Source organism: Patella vulgata, chromosome 7, assembly GCF_932274485.2.
Source record: "Patella vulgata chromosome 7, xgPatVulg1.2, whole genome shotgun sequence".
Classification (NCBI taxonomy): domain Eukaryota; kingdom Metazoa; phylum Mollusca; class Gastropoda; family Patellidae; genus Patella; species Patella vulgata.
This window is the reverse complement of record NC_065885.2, coordinates 34,350,381-34,376,197: the sequence shown is the minus strand read 5'-3', so window position 1 is coordinate 34,376,197 and position 25,817 is coordinate 34,350,381. Positions and strand designations below refer to the sequence as shown.

At 34.3% G+C, this 25,817-nt stretch overlaps 1 protein-coding gene across 6 annotated transcripts in view; it reads right to left on the bottom strand.

Annotated features, from left to right (window-relative positions):
- LOC126827483 (uncharacterized) overlaps nt 1–25,817 on the bottom strand; it is a 96,130-nt gene that overhangs the window by 46,859 nt on the left and 23,454 nt on the right. The window contains exon 1 of one of the 6 annotated variants that reach the window (XM_050556869.2): nt 1,166–1,368. The exons of the other annotated variants lie outside the window; for them this stretch is intronic. The gene's annotated coding sequence lies outside the window, so the exon portion shown is untranslated. Of the gene's footprint in view, nt 1–1,165; nt 1,369–25,817 lie in introns of those variants that run through there. 6 annotated transcript variants of the gene reach the window in all.

Here is a 25,817-nt window from a genome sequence, read left to right as displayed (position 1 = left end):
ACGAATCATGAAAAAATACATTAATGGCCATACAACACTTCCATTATTCGATAGAGCATAATACATAAATCGTCAATAACGGTTTTCAAATGTAATGTCAAATATGATGACAAAATGCATCACTGATGGAACACAAAGCAAACTGTTCAATAATTTATTTATCTATATAGATAGTTGTACTTTGATGACAAACATCGACATAATTAGACATAAAATATTCATATGTTTACCTACGAATGTTTCAATTCGCTGGTTGCAAAGCCATTACCATGGATCTTATAGGGTACATGCCATTACGAAACGGTTGAAAGCTTCCCGTTCGAGTGATAATCAACAATGGGGTATTAGATAGTTTCACAATGAAACATTCTTTCGACAATAGATCAAGACGACGGGAAAATTGGGTCAGAGAATGATTCGGTTCTCAAACAGCAGATAATGACAATAATTATGGCTTATACTATGACAGTGTTGAATACATGAGCCAATTCTATCATGTCATTATTGATGAAGTGTCTTGGCCCTAGACGCCTGTATAACCAACCAAACCACTGCAACATTCAAACAATTATGTGATATATTTCAAGCTATCGACTATTTTTCTATAAAACTATGCTACACATAAGCCATTTAACTCAATATGATATTAATCGTGTTCTGTAACGTTAGTCAACATCACTCCAATAACACCTAGACATACTGTCTTTCAGCTATGAAACCCGAGACCCACAACAACATGTTCTCTACCTCTCCCTTAACAATAAATACAACTCCCGAAGCGTTGGGGAAGAATGGGATCTTATACTATTCTCTCGGCTTTAAATCATAACAAACCATTGAAACACAACCAGTTAGGATTTCTAGCTATCGTTTAGTTTTGTTTTACTATTCTTTTGCCTCAAAGCACAATAACATTATATTCTGTTTTCAACATTTGTTTACAAGTGAGTGTAGCGTTCATGTTCTTCTGAGTCTGCTAATAATAGACTGACGTCTGCTTGTGAAGGAAATCTTAACACAGAACTAAGACGTCGATGTCCGATGCCCTCCTTTGTTGGATGTCGTTTTACTAATCCTATGTTATGTGCATAACTACGTGTCCATCGATTGTTTAGTCTCATTTCGCGTGAATACGTTTTAAAAATAAGAATTTGTATTTACCCACCTTTCTTCACACAAAGAATAAGATGTCCTGATTATAACATCGCAACATACACTGAGAACACAGGCTGTTTGATTTCAATACGAGGCGATGTCAGTCTCATAATATACTTCCGGTGAAGTGGCAAGCTGGTGGTGTAGAATGCTAGCTCGAGAAAAATTCTAATTAATACTATAGCAAGTACCAGTTGTTGTCGTGAAGCCTATACAGTGTTTTCCTGTAATAGTGAACGAAGAACTGAACCATGTGTGTGGTGTAATGAGTGTAGTATAATAGCCATATATTTTCTCACTCGGCACACACAATTTATATATTGATTTTCAAAGACACATTATTAAAGTTTGATGCATCACGTGCTTGTGATGGCTGTGTATACCAGTTTCGATTATTCATATGTCTAAACATAGAATAAATATCGAATATTTGTCTATATATATATATATATTGATATTCGGCTGATATATTGATGTAGAACGGCCTTCTTATGGTAACCCAATATCACATGTGTTTAATGTTCCACGATATTTTCACGCGATTAATAAATACTAATTTAACTCGATATTCCTAATAATATCCATAATAAAAACTTTCAAGCTAATGATTTCAAAAATTTTAATATAAAAAATATTCATTTGTATGCACTGTTTCTAATTAATGGTGACTTATTGTAACGGGGTTATACGTATTATGACATAAGTCATAACTTAGAGTAATTATGATCGGTATCAATTAAAACATATAATTGTCAGTTAAAATAACTCAGTATCCCTCCCTAAAAAAGTCTAGTAGTCCCATTATATGTTTACATTTGTCTTGTAATTATTTGGACTTGCATTATATTATACAAAATGCTTACTGATAGAAACTGGTACAAAAGAATTCCGTCTACAATATAGTACTGTTTATAGCATACTTAGTTTAATTGTCTACAGCCGATCTACTAATTAGAAATTTAGCTACGCATGACTGGACATGAAGCGATACAAATGACGTCATTTCCTGCGCAAAGCCATATACCTGAGTAAGTGCGGGGGGACTGCATCACACACAATTACACATAAATTAAATTACGGATAAGACACAATACGCAAAAATCACAAACAAACGTTCATATCAGTTTAAGTGAATGGATCCGGGGGCTAGCCGTAAGCGTCCACTGCGCTGAATACAGCCCTGGGCCTGTTGTGATACAGGCTTCCCTCAAAAATGAAAACTAACAAGCAGGTATATAACCTAGAGAAAACATATTGTAATACTAGTAGGCCTACGAGTCATGCATTGTCTGCTATATACCATATGGAATATGAATGTAAGCATATTGAAGTAAAAAAAAACCTATAGAAGTAATCATATCCGTGAAATGTATATAAAAAAAGACCGGTAGTCTTAAACTAAATGGTCTATGTAAAATGTTAAGTGTTCAAAAGAATTGAGGTGTATTGACTACAAAGTTAGGGCATGTCCCATTTACCACCAAAAAAAAAAAAAACAAAAAAAAAAAACTCAAAAATTTTTTTACCACAAAAACAGAGGAAAAAACAATACTGGATACAAAGAAGTAAACGGAAAAAAGTGCAACCTGTCTCGAAGACAGTCGTCTGCTGATTGAATGACGTGACGTAATAGGCGGTAGTTTGCCAAATGACGCCAAGAGTTAAATGTAATAAAAGCCAACAATAAAAATTAAAAAGGACGATAATCCAGATAAGACAAAGCCAAAAGATTAATAAACTATTAATTTAGGAATTAATCGGAATTATTCAACTATGTAATTGCACAAAATATAATAAGTATTACACCTTTAAGAAATGCAAACCGTGTATGTTGAAAAAATCGTACTATAAAAAGGTATTTATATAAAGGCATAAAACAAGGGCGATAATCCAGTTAGGATTACGAAACTGCAGAAAATTTAAAATAATTATTCAATTAGATCATTATGCAATATGCAGTCAGTTTTTTACTTATAAGAAATGTCAAATTTGGTATGTGGAAGAAATGCCATTTTCTTGTCGTCGTGATAACAGAATATTTTTAAATTATTTTACATTCCATGAGACTCAGAATATAGTGAATTAAGTATATGTCAACTGGTCATGTCAAATCGCTTAATTTACCGAAGTATTTTGAGCGTTAAATTCAAAATTAAAATTGTGAATATTTGCTTGATTACAAAACTCAATTATTCTGATATTCATCAAATCACCGATACGCAGATGAAAAGATATAAGCCGTATGGCGCCTGAAACGAACATATTAAATTATTATCGAATTCTTCTATAGAAAATATCTGATCAACAAATCGAGCGGGTCTAGATAACATTTCACTCACACATTCTTTTTTCTTTATTGAACTCATTTCCTAATAAATTTGCTGGTTTATTTTATGCTTAAACATCATACAAAAAGAAGACTATAATTATTATACTGATAAAATACCACAAGTATAATACAAATATGATCAGTTGTACAATTCGACTGCTGATAGCTGACAGGGTATGCTTATGCGTTCTAGCGGAGAAGATTCCACTTTCAGGGGAGTTGGTATATTTATTTGTATCATTTAGGCTTGCTGGTGCTGTCTGGCAACTTCAACCAAGGAAACAAATAGGAAAAGAATTACGATGGAAACTGTAAATAGCAAAGCGAAAATATTTTGAAGATTTCTATACACCCCCACCCAGAACGCTAAATACGCGCGGTCCTAGGCCATGCTCCCAAAATGGCCTATACAAAATGTACAGAAATCCACCATCTGCCAATCTGACTTTATTTTTTAATTAAGTAATTGGATTGAGTCCCTGAATAGTCGATATAAATCACGCAATGAGACTTCAACCAACAGAGCAAAACATTTTGCTTTTAATTTCATTATATTTAAAGGTGTAAGCTAATACAGGCAGGTAAAAGCTACCGAATCCCTTTCAGGGTTCTTTAGGCACAAACTCGCTGATGATTCTTATTGTAAAGATGTTTACAGTGAACAAATATATCGAACAGGTTTTAAGTGGCGACGACTTATTTCTTAATGTCCGCGCATGTCCCAGCATACCAATGTACAATCGCTTTACTTCATTACGCCAATATGGTGGGGTAAAGAAACCGTAGTCGAAAAAAAAAATGTGTTTAAACAAATTGATAGGAAGTCTTTGTGTTATATCAGCTTTGAAGGATTTGCAACATGTGTTGCTCTTGTCAAAGAAGATTATTATGTGCATGTGCATCACTATGTGTTGAATATCAAAGATTTTACATAAAACTTGTTTTAATTAACTTTAAGTAATTTTGTAATTTTATACAACATGTACTTTTTCTTTAACTTTGATCGGAAGAGAGTTGAAACACTATAGACATCTAATTCCATGTTTCTCTTCAACTGCAGTTTTAATTATCCCAACCTTCTATAAACGTATGCGTAAATAGCACTGGGATTATTCAGCCATACTGTTAAATCTCTTTGGATATCTGTTCAGCTTTTATTATACGTCTTTCAAATTGGATGCATCTGATGCCCATGGTGTGTGCTTGTCAAAATGGAGCTTTAATGTCTAACGTATTGCCATCTTTTTCCAGCGATAAAAACGAGTGATACTTACAAAAGATCGAAATGCAAATGGACGTTTCTCGATATTCGTCTACGGTCAATGTAGTTCCTCGTGACAGTGATGGATATATCACCAAGTGGTCGCATGGTATTTTAAATGTTCAAGGAATCCGCAGCTGATCTGTTGGCAACCCAAAAAGACGGGAGATTTTTTTATTAACACGAATCTTCTTCTAACGTCGTTAATCACCATTACTTGAATAAATACAGCCGCATCGATCCTTACAGACAATATTGGAAACTGTGAAAAATACGCACAATAAAAACAATGCACAAAGTACAAAATTAAACCCAATTGTTAGTTATATGGCGTTACCACGTCTCCTAGATGGGTTCAATATCAGGTCTTCCTTAATGTTCACAACACAACATCTGTGTACTCCCCCCCCCCCCAAAAAAAAAAATAAATAATAGTGTAATATTATGTGCCCGACCATCTTATGTCAAGTGTTACTTAAGTGGAAACACACCCTGCTTAGTGCTCCACACTCTCCGCCACTATGCGACTCAAATCCATGTATTCGAGGAATGCATCGTATGTATTTATGAAATTATTACAATGTATTGTCAGTGGTTCTGTGTTCCACAGAAACGTTTTGATTTTCAGAATGTAGAATCAATATTATCCACGGTTAAAGTTTTTGTTCGCTGTATCATTGCCGCACACTGACAAATACAAATTTAATTTTTATCGACATAAAGTCAAAGGCCGACATACTGGCAAAACTTAGATATTGGAAGGGTATATTAAAACGTATATGTAAGATATTTGTTTGAGTTTGATGGTAATCTGAAATTAAAGGGAATTGGGGATGCTGAGGTTATTAAGGGTGCATAACAATGTATGAAGCTTAACATTATAGTACGAATTACAGCGACAACTTTATGTCCAATCGTCGAAAATTGCTCAAGCTAGATTTTAATAACTTTTCATCTCACAAAGTTATTTATCCCGCTTATTGGCAAAACTACAAAAACAAAAAAGGTTAATGGTGTGCTCTAAAGATAACTCATGCTCGAAGGACAAGAACATGTTCCTCTTGAAGTTTAGATTAAACTAATTATATCTGATACATAGATAAGTAATATCCCTTTGGAATAATAAACCTATCTAGTATGTTTCATATAAAGGAATTCTAACAGGTGAATCTCTACTAATACATGGAAGAGGAAGACAACAAATCCGTTTTAATTGATGGCGGATAAATACCAAACAACATGTATACCATATCTCACCGTGGCTTTGGCATTTTAATATCTGAGAATATCCCAAACTACATGATGTAGTCAACATTGTATATACAATCACTTCCCTTGCATATGGTTATGTAAATGTTTGAACCATCAAAACCTCATCATAGCGGAACTACATCTTAAAATGGCAGATGGTTTAGCTCTTTAACGTGTATCACTACGCCAGGCATTTGCGGTCACGTGACTCGATAACCCGTGCGATAAACTCATGAACTAGAAAATCGAGCAAAGATACACAAATATTCCCTACTTTATTTATTTATTCTACCTGTATCTTTCTGCATTCATTCATAATGTTGCATAGTTTCACGGCACTGAGAGGAGAAAGAATCACTAAAGCTTGCCAAGAGATGGATGTTGTTTTCATTTCTCGTCTTGTCATGTCATGGATTGGCATGGGTTCCTGGTTGTCTTTTTTTGTGTCAAAGTAAGGATGCAAACTACAGACTTCAGTATCTTAAGTTAATAACTGTATTACTAAACACTGGTATCTTCTAACGAATTAACAAGATTGACTGACAAGACAAGTGTACACTGATAAATGCACAAGAGATAATTGTGGCAAGTTAACCAACCAGGCGTCGTTACATATATCTTTATAAAAAATTATCTTCTTAACATTCAAATTGACACGAAATACACGTGTAATAATTCTAAACGTGAGCATAAAATTACCCCTTAATAATGATTTACATACCCTTTTTTTGCTGAGTAAAAATGCTAAATGCACGCAACATCAGTGGAATAAATTTCTCTCACGAGACTTATCCTAAACTCTTGCAAGATTTATCCTATTTTGTTTTTAAACGAGATACATTTAGACAGTTCTAATCCTCTTACATCTAATATATATTCACTAACGAACATTGTTAAGCCTAATGCCAACATAAACTCCCAAACCAGAAACTTTTTGTCAAAGAAAGGATCTTTAATCTGCAGTAATTACCTTATTAGGAATACAGTAATGTTAAAACTGCGGGTTTTTTTAAAGGTTTGATTAATGATGTGAGAAGATTAAAGAAACTTTTTTCTATTTATATTATAAAATCTGCTCTGTGGGTTTTAGTTCTTCAACTTTATCTTAAAGTCGGGGGTTGGATGGCCGAATAGTTAGCAAGCGCGTGCTGTATCATACGGTCTGTCATTGAGTCAATTGGCGGGGTTTCGATCCCCGGCTGTACGTGACAAGGAATAGGGTCGCCTGTCCAACCTCGTGGGTTTTCTCCGGGTCCTCCGATTTCCTCCCACAGCTAAAGACCCCTACGCGCAAGCGAATTATTGAAATAAAATTGAACCATGTGTTAGTCCCGAAATGACCTAGTTTGTGTCGAGTGGACGTTAAACCCCATTTCTCTCTCTCTTTTTATCTTAAAGTGCGACCTCTTAATAATTTTTCATACGAATATCAAAATCACACTGGTCTAACAGTGATGCTAGTAGTTACATGCATAACATATGCCTTTTCTTAGTTGAATTTAACTGAATTTTTAAACTAACAGTTCTGATACAGTATTTATAAGTCGACTATTCTGTATTGGCACTAATTCTACCAGTGTTGTTTAATAGAATGATTTCCTATTACGTTTCCTGGTATTGGACAAGTTTCTTTTTCCTTTCAGGTTTGTTGCAGTTGTGTAAAGGAAACCAATCTCACGGTTATAGACGACCAACTTTTAAAATCTCATTAGGTGAAGATTCCGGAATTGCTTTACTGACAGTCGACTGGGTAGAAGGAATATTGCTAATTCCACGGACGTAAGAACCATGATCTAAAACAAATCACATGGTTGAAAAATCGTGTTGTTAAATCGAACAGCACCCTCAGACATTTTCTATCTATATAATCAGGGCCTATTTCCGCGGTGAAGGAGTGATAATAATAGTTGATAGATATAATTGTTTGACCGACGGGTTAACGTATAATAGACGTACAAGTGACCAACGGGCTCCACTCCTAACTAATAGGCCAATTGGAAAAATCAATAAAACAATTATGAGAGCGATGATGATCTGAATAAGCAAGGATAATGATGGATGTCAACCACAGGGTAGTGAAGGTATTTGATACATGAACCGAGTTGAGTAGACGTTCTACAGGACTTCCTTGGTAATCGCATTCAGTACATAAAAACACAATGACGTAATTTCCGGAAATTCTTGAATATCTTGTCTGTTGACCTAGTAAGAACAAGGCTGGATGTAGTAGCGTTTATAATAAAGTTTGTTACCTAGTTTTCAATGAAAAGACGTTTCAAAAATTAGATAAGGGTGAAATTCTGGTGAAGATATTCATAATGGAACTTTAAAATACCAGTCTCTTGGGAGACATTAGGTTCGCCATCGTTAATTTCTTTGCGCAAAATGCATGCAGAACTTTGACCACAATGGAATTTTTATACAAAAGAAGTAATAATGTAATTTGGGAACTATCAAGTGTTACTTGGAGCATTGCATGGCATGCAATTACCGAAGATTTAATTATTTGTTGGCAATACTTAGTAAATATAGACTCCAATTTCTACCATGTTTCCATTTATAATTCAGATTCCTAATATCCAGCTTCGATGTTTTCAAAACTCAAGTAATTTCCGTTAAGAGAACCTGGTAATGTGTTTAATAACCAGTCCTTTACACGTGCATGTTGTTAGATAATTTAATTATATCTAATTACTGATATATTGGCTATAATTCTAATAACGCTGAATAATTTTCTTTAACCGAAACGAAATAATGTTGATGCACTAATATCATTAATTGAATACTGTTTACAAACTCTGGATTAAAGAATTATAAATGTTTCTACTTCATGCTAAATCCAGATGATTCAAGAGTCAAACTGTGAATATCAGATGCACCTACTATCACCAAGTAAGAAATAAACTGCAACACCTAATCAAGTGTCAAACATGCTCAAGTTTTTTTTTCTCTTCTGTTCCCACTTATTGGCTGCTAAAGCAGCACTGTCGATAATATTACGATGTAACCTTTTCGGATGTGTTGAGTCACTCAGAAATTGTCATTATTCATTCATGAAAGACCAGAAAAAGATGATATTAAGTTTGTCAAGAAGAGTGAAATGGGGATTTGAGCACGTCTAAATGATGTTTTCCATCATATTATACCTTCCCCATAAGCTCCAGTTTTGAACATTCAATTGTTTCTAATTTCTCACTGATGTAAATACTGATAACTATAAAATGATAACCGTGCGTACTAGGTACGAATCCTCGCCACACAAAAACCAGGGTTCAAACCTATGACTAGCCCGAATACCAGATCGTATCATCTATTATGCCAACCCTGCGAACGATTGAAAGGGCTGTCTAAATTAAAGCTGAAACCTTTATAATTGAGTTGTGTTTATAGTTCAATTATGATTACCTATTGTTAATCAAATTTGACCATGCCGGATTAAAATATTATGATTCGGTCATCGTAGTTTTAGTTCGATCGAAACCATTGAAACAAATAGCAATCCAAAAGTCATGCCCTTTAATATCTTATATATTATTTAACAAACTTGTTCTCTAAGAAATATCAAGTTCTTTATATCAAAATAGTGAAGCTCCCGAGACTCGATTCAACATCCAAAAACATTTTCCGATATCCACCGATCCGCCTAAAGACAATCTATCACCCCTGGAGACTATGAGTGTTCTATTAACGGCGTTGCCAACAATAGAATTACAAAGTCGTATTAATCGGTGATGGAATCAATTATAAGTCAACACTTATATCGACAAAATACTGGACCAATAACTACAAACGTAACTATATCGTTTATCATTTTTACGTGACATTCAACATTCATCCCCGCAGTTAATCATTGCCGCTGTCACCTTCAACAATTATGAATTCTCTTTTAGACCACTTTCACTAGTTCGAACTGGAAAGTTGAGATCCACAACGATGAACATACGGACATGGCAAGGGAAGTTGAACAGGATAAGACTGTAACACAATAGAAATTCTTGTTCGGGATCTTACAGATTATGTCTCTGTCAGCTTCATACGTGTAAACAAATGAGTTACATACTACACGACTTTAATAGTTTACTTAACATACGGGTATGTCATTTTTTTTTATAATTAATAGTAAAGGCAATTTAAGAACGAGATAGTAATACTAATTGAGAAATAGAATACATTCTTCTTTCTTTCTTTTTAGAAATCAATCCACAAAATTGAACCTTTGACTTTTCAGTATTTTATAAAAAAAAATTACTATTACAAATATTGAATTGATTCTAAAAACCTGAGATGAGACCAATACTAATATTTCAACAAAATACAGAAAAGTACTTGCCTTTTAGTTAAAAAATATCCTAGGGTCTGGAGAATATAAATTTCAACTCAGCTTTTGTTATTCAAAATTAGTCAGATGTCATCCAATAAGCAATGGATTTAAAAGACGATAATCCGTTTAATGCGTGTTTAATGCGTTTTCTTGTCCTTCGTTTAATGTGGCTTAGCGCCTGGTGGAACTACAGGCCACTTGATGAACTCCTAACAAAACATACAAACCAGCAACACGGATACTAAATCGACTCTTATTAAAACGGACAAGCATTGCGTTTCCGGAAAAATGACAGCGATTTGAATAAGTTGCTTGCTAAGACCCCGAGCAACACCATTAGTGGAGTTTAACGGCTAACCCTTCAGTTGAAGAGTCGCGTAATCAGACTTTCACAAGTAGTGCGTATCGATCTATTGACATTCACTCCTAACACGCCGTCACTTCAAAACCAAAACTCGTCCAAATCCCCAACTCCGTCCGTAAAACCTGATAACGGTCCTGGAGAATTAGAAGTTGTGATTTACTCGCGAGTCAAAGACAATCAACTTTTCTTTGAAGTCATATTAGGTAAATGATAAATTGCATTCCAATGGTTATTTTGTTCTAACCAAACAGATTGTAAAACATTGCCGGTTTTAGACCCAAAAGAGTAGTTTAAATACAAAGAGATGTGCCATGAGATGAGAGGTCAGTTTCAAGATTGGATTTACGAGGAAACTGTTCTTTGAACACGGTAGCATTAAATCCGAATTGCCTTGATCTTAAAATATCAAGGAAGAAGATCTAGTTAACTATTAACATATATCTATTAAAATTTGATCAAAGAAGTTGCTTAATGCATAAACGATCGAAAAATCCAACAGAAAAAAAACGACTCGTAATGTCAGTTAGGACAACATTCCTTGTGCCTACACCTTTGTCCAATATTAAAGATACATTATGTTTTATTTAGATTAAGAGCTGACCATTCTTGCTATAATAGCTCAAAAATAGATAATGTAAAATACAACTATTGAAAATTTCATTCAAATTACTTCATTCAGGGCCAAGTTATCGCTATTTGTAGTTTTGACAAATGGCAAACCGTTCTAATCTAGTTAAAATCTCGAGTATTCGATGCCATCGAGCGTTGATTATGGTCTTGGTTTGTTAATAAACGTCTAATTAATAGTTTATATAACATTTCAGGCCTAAAGAAAGACCTGCAATAGACATATTTAGCTCTTGCATAACGTATGTTTAACTGTGTCTTTGATCTGAAAAGCCGTGACCTTTTTAGAAAATGAATTGCATTCATTTATTTAACAGGTATCGGTATTCACCAACAGATGGCAGGCAAAATCATCGAAGACCTGCAGACGAGATTAGGTTTTCGATCGTTACAGGAAATCGGCGACTTCACAATCAATGGAGGAAGCCATGTGATTCACTGCTCTTGGGCGTTTCGCTGAACCCATGTCAGAAACAAGGAAAATCGAATGAACAAACAAATTCATACTTCATCCAATAATGTAATACCGAACATATTATAGAAATGCTGTTTCTGTAGTCAATACTTTGATGGCCGAAATCAATAGACGTACTTCTAGAGTGTCATCAGATGCTCTAGTAAAAGTTAGCATACCCTGCTGCTATTTGTATGGCATTCATTATCATTCACAGCTATACGAAGCGATAGTTTTGGCCCGGTATTCAGAAACCGAAAGTACTCTGTAAGCAAAACCATGGAGAAACGTTCATACTCATGAATGGTATTTTATGATTGTCTATTTCGTGTTCTCCAACACAAGTGTTCTTGTGGATTATGAGTTTGTTTAGGCTAGATAAAGTTGTCTCCCGCAAATTCGGCCTAACAGAAAATTCAGATAATCTACGCGTGGGACTAACGCGTGTATATATCGGTGCATGAATTAATGAATATTAAGATAAATATAAAACCAGTAGTTTTTATTAATGCGTCTTCAATTACTTTTTTTGGTGTATTTAATCGCTTTAAAGTGTAATACTAAGCTTCTTATCAAGGGGGTTATCTCCCTTGTCGAATAACGAAACGCGTTTGATAAACAAAGCTAGGTGGTTGGCTAAAATTTGAGATATAAACAGCACAGTTTTAGAAGTGATAAACTATCGGATATATTTCCATTACATGATAACTTGGTAATAAATCTAGGAAATCTAACTATAACAAAAACGCCGAGCTAACAGGAAACATAATAAGAAAGAGAACTCGGCATGCCTCGGCTTATCTTCATATTGGAGGTGTTTATCTAGTGCAAAAGAGAAATAAATTATTTACCTTTTTATACTTCATCTTAAATAAAGAATGAGGTATAGCCTACTGTATAATTTAACGATAATGTATATTACCAATTTAATTAATGATTAGATGTACGGTTCTTCGTGATATTTAATTACCGCCCGGAGAACTATTTTAGTATCGGTATCGTGTGATGGTATGCTGATACCTGAGCAGCCAGAATCGTAATGCTAAGTTCAATTAGCATATAAATCGGATGGTCATTTTTATCGGTCCCCATTTATTTACATGATTATTAGTAGACTAAGCCGTTATGTGTTATTGCTGATAAAGATAAGCAGTGAATGAATCCCCTCCAAAAAACGAAAATAAGACAAAACAGCTTAAATATAACCGCTTAAAGATTATGTGTTAAGTACACAGAGTAAATGCAAAGCTGGGGATACCGCATGTTTTAATGGGGAAGCTATGTTTGTATGCGTATGAAACTGTTAGCTCGGTATTTACAAGCAAATAAGTAACTTGTTTCTGAAAAAGATGTACACTTAATATGCATTCAAAACAATATTGTCAAATTTGCAGTATACGGACACACACTTGTTTTAATGTCTTGAAAACCTTTATATCGGTAATTTTTATTTTAAAAGACGGTTTCAAAACCGAGACTGGCTCTTTAATTTTTGATCATGGCATTTGATTCGAACTTCTTAGATTCCAGAGCGTAACGATACACCTGGTAACTGTTACTTTTGATATTAGTCCAAGATAAAAAGTAGAATACATATACGTTAATAGAGATACCGGTGCATGTATTAAGATGTAGATACAGATATATCAGAGTGCGTACTTGGCATGGTGACCTAGAATCTCGATGTACAGATGACCACCCAGGCTATTCAATGGTATTCTTGTGATCAATTAGCTTGATATAGAACCGTACCAGGTGCTAGCATCCAACAACCCGTATCCCATTTCAATTACTTTCCGTCTCTTATCAGTTGTGATCGATAGATTTATTCCGATCTCCCGAGATTCTCCCTTAATCCTCAACTCGCTCGGCACGCGCTCGGTGAGTTTTATGGTAAGTCATCTGAGCCCTCACAGTGGATGTAACAGTATCGAAACTTCTTTTCTAGCGCCAAGCAGTTCTCTGAAAATTCTTTAAACTAGCATTCTATTTTGTTTTTGGCACGAACTTAATTATTTATCGCCGGTAGTCCCATGGACCCCATGGTTAGTTTTCAGCGCATTCTATACAGAGCGCGAAAATGTCGTCTACATTCTGGCGCCAACTTTATTCTACGCCATGCAAACAAATATTAATTCTCTAATACAACAAATATTTGCATTACATTCTTAAAAAGGATATTTATTTGAAAATGTTAGACAAACTCATGGTATCTAGGCGGCCATGTTTAACAACCATCTTTGTATCTAAATATTCGAATTAATCATTCGTCAGTGAATAGCTGAATGTTTCTGTTAATGGCATAAAGAAATACCAAAGATGTATCTTATATATACTGCTTTATAGTTAATACAATACGAAAGAAAACAATAGGCATTACCAGTTACAGAAAAGAAAGGATATTTCAAAGCGAGCTTAATACGGACTAGTCACGCTAAAGGTCAATTTGTTTGACGCCAACCGTTTTCTTAGGAGCAGTTATATGAGGACGCCCATCTTACTTTAATGTGGCTATCAATAAAAAATGTCGTTTCTCAGATAAGAATAAACCCTTTGCGAAACGTTGCTCGAAAAACAACCACGAATTTAGGACATTCCCATTATCGGTAAACTTTTGCAATATAAATTATATCCAGGGATTTTCTTTAATTATAAGATGAACGTAAATTTAAAAGATGGTTGAGTTCTTGGCCTAAGGTGGATCCGTCATTATGACATAAATGCACTCTTAGTCGTGTGCACGTGTTCTTAAACTTTTAGTCTACAGATAGCGGGGTTTTTTTGTTGGTCAGTAATGCACATTTTAGTGTGTTTCAAGATTTTTACTTCTTCAGGTTATATATAAGAATAAAAAACATTCTTGGTCATTTGAACAGCTTTTGTAATCGATTATAAGAAATGTGTAGATATGCTCCATTGGTGGGTTGTTGGTGGAAGTCATTAATTTGAGAGGATAATATACTTCGTTTGCATACATCGCAAGTATTTCTATATTTCAAGCTTAAGAATCATTTTAATTTCAATTTGGGTGAGATTCCCTCACAGCGTCATGCTTGTAACTGATTTCTAATTGCTTATTAGAAGTTATTGAAGGGCCTTGTGCTCGTTCATCATTAATACAAAGTGGTTGGTGTCTTAAAACTATTCATAAAGGATGGAACAGCTGTTTAAACAGCTTTATTAATAAGTCTAGTAATTAACTTCTAGGTGTTAAACATGCTAACTACATCCCTGACCCTTTAATAACCACCAGTCAGAGAATACGAAACGGTGGCGGATATAATAAATACGTAATAAGGTATTACGTTTCGTTTAGTTTGATAATGAGCCGAGGGAAAACCAATCCGGGTCGGCTTTGAATTAACAGGTAAGGGTTTACACACCTGAGATATTACGTAATGGTTTGGGTACTGGTTGTCATAACAATAGCTCTGCTATTTCTAGAAAATAATTGATGAGAAAGGATGCTTATGTGGCTATCTGTTATAAACATTACTAAAGCTTTATCATACAAAAGCCAGCACAACTACTATGTGAAATCATCAAATGAGAAGTAACTCGGGTGTTACCATGCCTCGTACACCAAACCTACATGTACAATAAATCATAGCTGTACGATGTTAAACTATGTAAACCGCTGTAAACAATTATTTAAAACGCAGAATCTTTAAATATTCGAAAACAACACAAACGCGCCTTTTTGGTTCTTACCCTGGTGACATCAATCACTCACAGCGACCACACATCGCACCAAGAAAAGGCCCAGATGTTTCAGACTAAACTGTGGGACACCAAAAGAGTCGCCGGCTCGCATCATTTACAGCCTAGGGCAGACAGGCAGAGCTTAATATTATCTATCTTATAATGGCTAACGTTCAGACAATTCCTTATGATTTACGTTCCCCTTGTGGGTGTCCAGCAATTTCTTGAAATGTAAACAAGCCCCTTTCAACGAAGAAATAAATCGAGTTGACTTAGAAGGTGCACGTTAGCATAACGTAGGAAGAACAAATAAAACGTTTTAACATGATTATGAATTAGACTAAATGCAATTGTTGGACTATCTCGCCACCTCGCACTTATGCAAACACCCCCACACACACACATTCTGTGAAACGCTGGATAAATAATCTAACATATTGATATAATTAGTTACTTACTTTTGGGAGAGAGAGATAGAGTGAGAGAGAGAGAGAGAGAGAGAGGTCATTAGCCGTGAGAGATCGCCGGAGGGTCCGGAGAAAATCCATGACCACACTCCTTGCCACGTGAGATGGGGTTTAACGTCCACTCGACACAAACTAGGTCATTTCGGGACTAACACATAGTTTAATTTTATTTCAATCATTCGCTTGCGCGCAGTGGGAGGAAACCGGAGGACCCGGAGAAAACCCACGAGGTTGGACAGGCGATCCTACTCCTTGTCACGTACAACCGGGGAATCGAAACCCCGCCAGTTGACTCAATGACAAACCGTATGATACAGCGCGCGCGTGCTAACCATTCGCCCCCCCACCCCCTCCCTTAAATTTGGGAGGTCTAAAATTCATAAATATTTTTTCGCAAGCCGGTTAAATTCCGCTAATTTTTAGACATTTGTGATCACTTAACATGTAATATCGGCTGTTAAAACAGCTGTAAAGAGTCTTTAGCAAGTTATCCAAACGTTAAAATCAACCTGCATAGGCCAATCACATTCTTATAAGAATCATGCGTTTGGCAGTCATAATTTTCTTAAAATGTATTACCATGCGTTTGGCAGTCATAATTTTCTTAAAATGTATTACCATGCCTGTTTAAAGTCTACCTCCCTTATTATAAAATACAGAAGTTACATAGACGATTTGTTGATAGAACCAGCATTTTCAGATGCATAACACTAGCAACTCAGATTAAAGGAATATGGTGAGCGTGACTTTGTATTTATTTCAGTTCCTGAGCTAGAATTTACCATTGAATTCACTCTTCAATATATCATCAATGCTGTATCCTAAACTGGCATTTACCAACCCAATTTATTTTATTTATCCAGTAAATCCAATTTCTTCTGTTTAAATAAAAAAAAATAGTTTTACCAAGTTTTCAATTGTCTCAATTAAGATCAATATTCATTAATTTAGCCAATAAAGTCTTGTATTTGTCATTTTCAGTTATGTGTGATATTTTCGCCTGACACGCGAAATTCTTGTCTTATGTCGTATGTTTGAGGACCCCCAATAGTGACCAAAGACAGCGAATATTTATTAGATTTAAACATCCCTGGAAGAACAGTCTGGGTCCCAAAAGAAATTTATTTTATTATCCCAACAATTTCTTACAAGGAAATTTAATCAAAATATACCTCCAAGCTTTTTTGGAGTCGTATTGCTTATGTAATGAAGTAATACCAGTCTTTTCTGTTAATTAAACAAATATTTTATATATAGATCTGACAGCGCCCCCTGGTATCTTGACCACATTAATCGGTAATATTCTTTGCGCAAATCAATAATCCTGTTTTATCTCGGAAGTCAAATTATTACTCAGGTTATTAATAATATATCTCCCGTGTACAATCATACCTGGTTCGCGGAGAAATATATTCTAATTTGGTTAAAGATGCACTATGTAAGAATTAGATAAGGAGCAGACCGTTCTTGCTATAATAGTTTTAAAATGGATAATGGAAATGAATATATTGAAAATTTCAGTCAAATTACATTATTCTGGGCGGAATGTTTGAGTTTCTGACAAGAAATAGCCCAAATAGTCTCAATAGTCCTTCAATCGGTAATCTCCGTGAGTGGCGTCCATATTACTGTTTAACCAAGATATGGCTGACTTTGTCTAATTCATTTAATATATTGGTCTTCCGATAATCCGGAGATTTGATTATGGGCTTGTGATTGACTGTCTAAATTATAATTTATAAAACATGCCAAAAGCCAGATTTAGCTTTTACAAAATGAATATTTAAAGAAAGAAGAATTAGTTATCAGGCAACTCATATTTCGATACAGCACATCCATCTGACCAACTCAACAATCCAAGCACGTTTTTCAACAGTCTCAAAAACTCCCACGTGCATAAATACTTGATATAAATTGGGGACACGAGTGTTCTAATAGATATCATACCCAAATTCGTGCATAACAAGATTTTGCATCATGAAGGTTTTATTCGATGGGGTAATGCGATATTGCATCATAAAGTTCAGACCAAAGGTTTTATTCTATGGGGGTATTATTGAATAGACAAATGAAGAGCACTATAAGTTTAAACATATAAGACAGTTACATGGACCTCTACAACACTTTAATTGTCTTATTACAGATATCAGCAAATGTCTGGCAAAATATTATTAGACATCATTCTCGTAAATAAACGAAGTACATCACATTCACATTAGACAAAGTAACTAAATTAGATAATTTTTCAACACAGCGCGTGATAAATTGTTTAAATGGAAGGTATTATTACTTATTATGCAAATAAATGCACAGAAGTATATAATTCATCCTAATTAGTCGAGAATATAAAATATCCATGGGAAACATAAAGCGTTGCAGTTCAAGCTAGGCTCGTTTTCTTTGCTGTCCTACGAGCGACGTAAATGATTTAAGACGACGAGTGTGGCCAGAAATTCTTTATATCTCGCCGACCGGCCTTTAAATAGCCACTTATAATGTCTTTAAGAGATATAAGTACATTTGATTAATAAAGACAAGCAACTCCAGGTACGCAAGAGAGCTACTCTTGGTTCAATTTCCATCTAATTTGTGAAGGCAAGTCTATATAATAACGCTTTTACAGCCCTCAATTCACTTCAGCTATCCACTTTATGGGAATTGGAGAAATCAAACAGAGAACTGTTTTCGAAACCCAATAGTCTGAAATGAAATAGGGTTTAATGTCTGCTCAAGTCAGTATAATGGAGATAGGCATACGCTTATGATGTGCTATTAGGAACATATTGCCCGGACAGCGAGGCTTCCATCTACTCTTCGAGGAATTCGAACTGCCAATGGCGTACACGGGACCTCGGGTTTTTTGTCGCATCCACATGACGAAACGCTTTTACTTGCCAGGTCCTCCATCCTGCACCACGGACAAGGGAAACCACAGAGACAAATCCCAAGGAACATTCCCATTCCTCAATGGGATTAAAACCGAGATATATTTGTTAGTGGGCCAGCACCTTATTCACCAAGTCATCGTGGCTCCGACCCCCCCCCCCTCCAAAAAAACCCCCAAAAAACCAACAAAACAAACGAAGTGTACAACATGATCATGAAAGAGAGCAGGCCTCGCGTCAAAATTGTGAATTGATGCAGTGATGTTGCATGTTTTGCATTACTTGATAACCCGATGTGTCAATAATTGATGGAAATTATCCGTTGTAGTCCGGAATTAAATGAATAATACATTTCCTGACTAGGCGATCTACGTCAGTAATTTTTATATTGCATGCAAGTTTACAACAGATAGTCTCCCCTGTGGCAAATTGTTCACTCGTATAACGGAGAGTTAGGAACCCAGAATCGATTTAATCCATTATATGGTCTTACTAAAAGAATAAAATTCTATAAATTTGAGTAATTCATTAATTGAAAATATAATATACTGATATATAACTTTAATAAATATAGCCTATTGTCTGTGCCGGATAGATCAGATCCCCTCCGTATACATAAATCGTAATCGTCTTCGATCTTATTGTGAGGGCATAGACTGCTAAGCCTATCGGTCAATCTCAAATATAAGTAAAAATTCTTCAAATCATAACATCTTTGTTTTTACATAGGTAAATTAATCGCATTAAGTTAGACCCCGTGTGTTTTTTTTAATTTATCTTAAGGCTTATAGACTAATTAAGTATAAGCAAAAATTTAATCTTTATAGCTATCTGTCTTCGCTTCGCCGTAAACTTAATCTTATAAAAATCGATTCCACAATCTTATGTTTTGTAAATACTAATGTGATTAAGACAATTGTTAGAAAGATATAATGGAGTTTTATTCATTAATTATTCGTAAATCGATGCAGATAAGACGAATCCGATTGCAGTTCAGAAATTACTATCGACATTATCTGCAAAGTCCCCTTTCTAGACAATTACCTACACTGATGGAACTGACACAAACGGTTCCAATAGATATACAGTATAGGTTTCTTAATGGGAAAACAAGTCAGAATGAAAGCCACACCACAAATCAATCAAAGGTTCAAAACTATTGAAATCGATCAATCCCAACGTAAGTCATGGCCATTTGAATTTTACATAATTTGAATTTAACATTATATGAATTATGCCCGCTAACATTGAGATAAATGGTTTTAGCAAATATATCTATTGATTTAATAACACTTGTTTAGTATTTAGCAAAACTTATGTAAATGTTATTGATTTTCTGTCATATTGCCTCTTTTAAATTTATGATATCGTAATAAAAAGTGAGTACATAATAACGTGATTCGTCTAATTGCTTTAAAGGAAAATTATACCAAAGTATCTATGTCGGTACGTTTCTGAATATTCCTTTAATTTTTACAAGATACCATGGAAGAAGGGCAATGCATGATTCTGAGACATGAAGCCATTAATTTGGTTCTGGCTGACCTATTTAAACTAAAGTGACAATCCAAGATTAGGTAAAACAATGACAGTAAGTTTACATCCATGCAAGTCACAAATACAATGTGCAAATAAGCCGATATTCACATGTAACTATGTCAGTGGGCGAAAAATAATGGGATCAGACAATCAGTATTACTAAGATAAAATAATCAGTAATTTATTGAAATTCTGTATAAAACATCTCAGAATGCTTTATAAAAACATTAGCTGACGTGTGCAAATCTTAAGTTATTAGTATCTCTTGAGCGTCGAATAGTCAACCAATTAAGATTGTTAAAGACGTCCATAAAGACATTCTATTTAACACATTAGTGTTTAGCACATTAAATGGTATTTTGCAAATCTTAATAAGTTTTGCTTAAGCGTAAACCAATTAAGGTTTTCTGAAAGAAAACATACACAATAGAAAGACATTCTATTTACTTTAAAACCCATTAGTATATAATTCCAAATCTTAATAAGTATATAAAAGCACATTTACCTCAGAGATATTTTCATTAATCCTTTCTTGGTGTTTTTTAAAACTTTCAACATTCACAACCCATCGGAACAATAATCAACTCCACTTAATAAATACACTTAATATTGACATTCACATTTCACGTGACAGAGCAAAAAAAGATTATTTTCGTTTGCCTTTTATTTTCATTGTTATTATACACGACGGGTTTTCAGATGTGTCACGGAAAACGTACAATGGGTTATTAATTGAACAGTGGCTGTAATCATTTCCATGATCAGCGCACCCATGATGGCGCCCATTAACGAACCTATCTTTTCTCATTGAACGGGAGTCCCATCAAAACAGTTAGTCGGCAGGAATGCCCAGCGGGGTTAAACGATCTTCTTAGCATGTATATATTCTTAATAAATAAACTATATACCAATAATAAAGCTCTTCAGGTGTCAAGGTAAGGTGAGAATAATTATCTCTAAATACCTAAAATTATGACAGGTATCGTACCATGTAATTAAGGTGCATTCCACTGTCAGATGCATTAATGATTAGTTAAGAACCAGATATTGATTAATAATAATTAGGTGTCCTTACTCCCACGTGTGGATTTGAAATATATTTCGAACATGTCAGGGAATTCGACATGTCATCTAGTATTGAAAATCCGTTGGCAAAAGCAGGGAATTCGGATTTGAGAAATGTCAAAATCGACAATCTTGGGGAGTGTGGTAAATGTCTCTACGACGCTGAACCTACAAATATGTACGTTAGCCTACCTATAGGTTACAAATGTAACAGAAGGCTACAGCAAAAACTTATAGAACCCATTTTCCTTAAATGTAAATTTTTAGGGCGCATTAATGTATAATGTCTAAATATAGCCATTAAACGACATGTAAAAGATCATTAAGTCAGCTTTCCATTTTTGCTGAAAGCTATTACGAATGGTATATATTGTTTATTTTATGCATTAGCTCAGCGCCATTAAACATCTATGTTTGTTATAATAAAACTGTCAAATAAACATTACACATAATCATAATATTATATCTCATGATTTCCACATAGGTTAAAAGGTGATTTGAATATGGCGAGGATATGTCACTTCTAAAATATTCCCAATTGCTATAGCTACTTTCATTTCACATCCATGTGCAGCCTTTAAAACTGTTCAGTTCAAGCTGTTTTAACAAAATGAATAAATCCTAACAACACCTGCTAGATAATAATAAAATATTTTTTTAAATATGTAAAATAATTTTAAAAAATAAACATGCTTTAAAAAAGGCATATTGTATTTTAGAATGCATGTATGACAAACAACTCGTTTACTATGCACGAAGTTGGGACTTTTTTTTATTAGACAAGGATCTTTTCGCTGAGACGTTTCGGTGTCATGCAACTGGTTTATTAAAAGATGACAAGCGTTAGTAAATTTGAAAGGAAACCACTTTGCTGAGATACATCTATTAATCTATACCCCTTTCAAGTGGATCTGCTGAAAAATAACGGAGAATGGTCTAAATAAAATCCATTAAATTATTTGAATGTGGCTTGTCAACATATTCATGTACGATCGGAACACTTTAGAATTACACTTCTGATCTTTGTCTCCTGGTATCAACGATAAATTCTAAAAGACAATATAACTTATTGTGTTTAAATCAAATGCCATGGCCCCACTCAAGCGAAAACAATGTTCGTTTTTAACAAATACATGTTTCTAAGAACATAACAAAATACTTCATAGCCCCGAGAGTTTGATAATCATGGCGAGGTTGGTGGGTTTTATTTCTTTTAGTTTCTCTTTGTTTTGATGTTTTGATTTTTTTTATTCTTTGTTTAAATTGTGTTTTTTTTTTGGTCTTTTTGTCTATTTTAACCAAAGTACATCCCTGAAAATATCTATATAATTTTTCAGACCTAAAAAGCGTTCCCACGTCAACCAATAACAAAAATATTGACCCTAGTCTGGCAATATATTGACATGTCAATCCAAACTAAATATCGTAACAGACTGATGTAACAAATACAAATATACTTTATTATTGTTATCGATGTATTAATACACGTCAATTACATGTCTACATCTACAATGAATAACACAATTAAATTTCTTAAAATAGGTCTGAATGCAACTTACAATGTCGTATTTGCACCAGTTTCCTGGGGATGCTCTCGAACCATCTGGAATGGCAAGGCGTGTTTTAGCGTCTTGCTTGAATACATGAATGTATATATACATCTCTCAAATGTATTCTCAAACAATAACCAATGTTAAAACATTTCAATAACGCTAAAATTTAAATTTTCCGTCAGGGCGTTACGGTATTAACTTCCATGTGCAGATTATCATTCAAATTGTGCAGCCTCTACTGTACTGCTACACCGTATGTTCTGCCATTGTTTTGTTAAGCACTTACTTTATCACTTAACATGCAACGTCTTATACAAGTACTCTTAACATAGGGTTTAATTAGAGGAATATTAAAAACACAAGTAACAATATTCTGTACATGTAGATTGATTAATACGGACATCAAAGCATATTTAAATATTTAACAAGCAATTGTTATCTTTAATAACTACCTCTATATTTCCTTTGTTTATTATTAGACTTTTCTTCGTGTACATCATATCGATAAAAGACAGGTCGTTAAGTGCATGATTGGCTATTGTCAGGGGTCGGTATGTAATAGAAAACACATATACCCAAACTATCCGTTGAGAATATTGTACAATAACTGATAGTTGTAAACTAATCAATGTATCTTTGATGTACCATTGATTGCGGTCATGTAGGTTAATAATACATAATAAAGTTATCGATATGGGAGAACAGCAAGTCTTGAGGAAGGATCTATAAAGACCAATCCTATACAAGGGAGATAATTTGTGTGATCGACAGCTAGATTCTTTGAATCAAGCGAATTAAAAGAGGCTGTTAAGGTAAGGTTACGATTCATTCCAAAGCGAATTAGGATAACGTACACCCAACGGTTTATCTATCAATCTGTCAAATGTAACAGTTTTTTTTCTCATGCGCTAAACATGCATCTAAATTGTCTCTTCCTAAACAGAATCTGTGATTCAAATGGTGTAAAATGCGAAATAATAAGGAAACGGACGACCATAACTTTTTAACTTCTAATTAAATATGTTTCATTACACAATATGTTAGAACAAGATAATCTGTTTTTTTAGAGAATTCTCTGCTCGTGTGCCATTTTAAAGATTTTTCTGGTATCAATTTCATGCCAGTCAAATTAGCATCGTGCTTTTTGTATTTAGAATGTCTTACAATAACATTATCTGTGTTCTCTAATTATGCACCAATGCTCAGTTTTGTTAAAGTATGTTGCAAAGCGTGAAATTGAAGCTAAAGGAAAAATGTGAAATTACAGATGCAATAGAATTAAGTTAACATTGAGACTTTGTGTTTGTGAGTCAAATTCGCCCGCCTGTGTACATTGTAATTGTAAGAACGAGTTTGATTATATCGAGCCCTAAATGTATCTAAGTGTAGCGTGTCTAATGATCTTGTTGCGTTTTTCGTGAGTTTTTTTAAGGGGTGGGGGACTTATATTGTCAGATATTGTTTATACTGACTACCTGTATCTATACTGTTAATGTAATACTGTACAGTGTTGTAATAAGAGCCATTTTGAAAAGAAAACATGTTTAAAAACCTCACAATTTTTAAGATTTGTCCTTGCTTGATTTTTCGTATTTAATCAAATTTGAATTTAAAATAAAAAATCCATATATGGTACCATAACGTTTATTATCCCCCATTCACGTGGCGCGTGTCATGTAATGTCAATTCAGGTCAATATATGATTTCCTGTAAATGGATTTGTATAGGCTATATCAATATGGCTTTCATGTGTCCTTTTCAATAAGATGAAACTTGGATGGGAATTACAGCCAGAACCAGGTGATATTACTTTAATCCAAAATCAATTTGCGAGAACTTAATCCTCTTCTTGACAGGTGCACATTTACTGATGACGCCATCAAGCTGTGTCGACTACGTAAATAAAAATTTGAAAAAAAGACTCCACAAAAGGTGGGGGTGGGGGCAAATAAATTATTACACATGTATAAGTTTCTTCTGGAAAGAAGAATCTCGGGGATCGTGTTTAAGTCTGTCTTTTGTAACATTAGAAAATACTGTACGATTTTGCTATAAAACATTAAGCGCTTCTTAGCAATATTTTTTTTCAAATAGCATCTGCTAAATTTAAACTAAATGACATATATTAAAATGAAATAAATCTATTAGCAAATACGTGTATAACCATAAAGCAACATGGATTAATAAAGTATTTTCAATTTCCGGGTCAGGCTGTACCAACACACCCACCATTACAAAGGATGTCCTCAAATTGTTAGCGTGAGGTTATCTTTCATCGATAACAACAATTTTAAAAATTACTCCTTATCATAAGAGTTATATTCATCGGTGGGGAGATTTTAACATCCTTAATATGGTGATTACGTAACGTATTACGAATTTCATTGAAACAGGAAAATCAAAGAAATAATATTGTTTTAATGGTCGTTTTATACAGATGTTAGAGCTCTGGTCGTATATTTAATATTAATAGATAGTAAGCTAATTAGTTTGTGTGTTTACATTATGTCTTACATGTATGTTTTGCATGTAAAAGAAAACTACATATAGAAAAGTAACCCAAGCATTACGTTTACTTTTCCAAATTCAAAAGTGATTCTGGAAATATTCGGTCATTATGTATGAACTGAACAGTTCTGAACATTATATGTGTTTTCTTTGAATAACAATATACCTGTATTTAAGAGATTTAAACTATAAAATGTTCAACCATTTCGGAGAATAATACTCTCAGGTTTTATAATCTTCTATTCATCTTACATGTCGCCATGTATACAAACCGATGAAGCTAATTCATCTTTTTGTATAATCAATTATATAACGTTATACGCGTAGCTTGGGTAA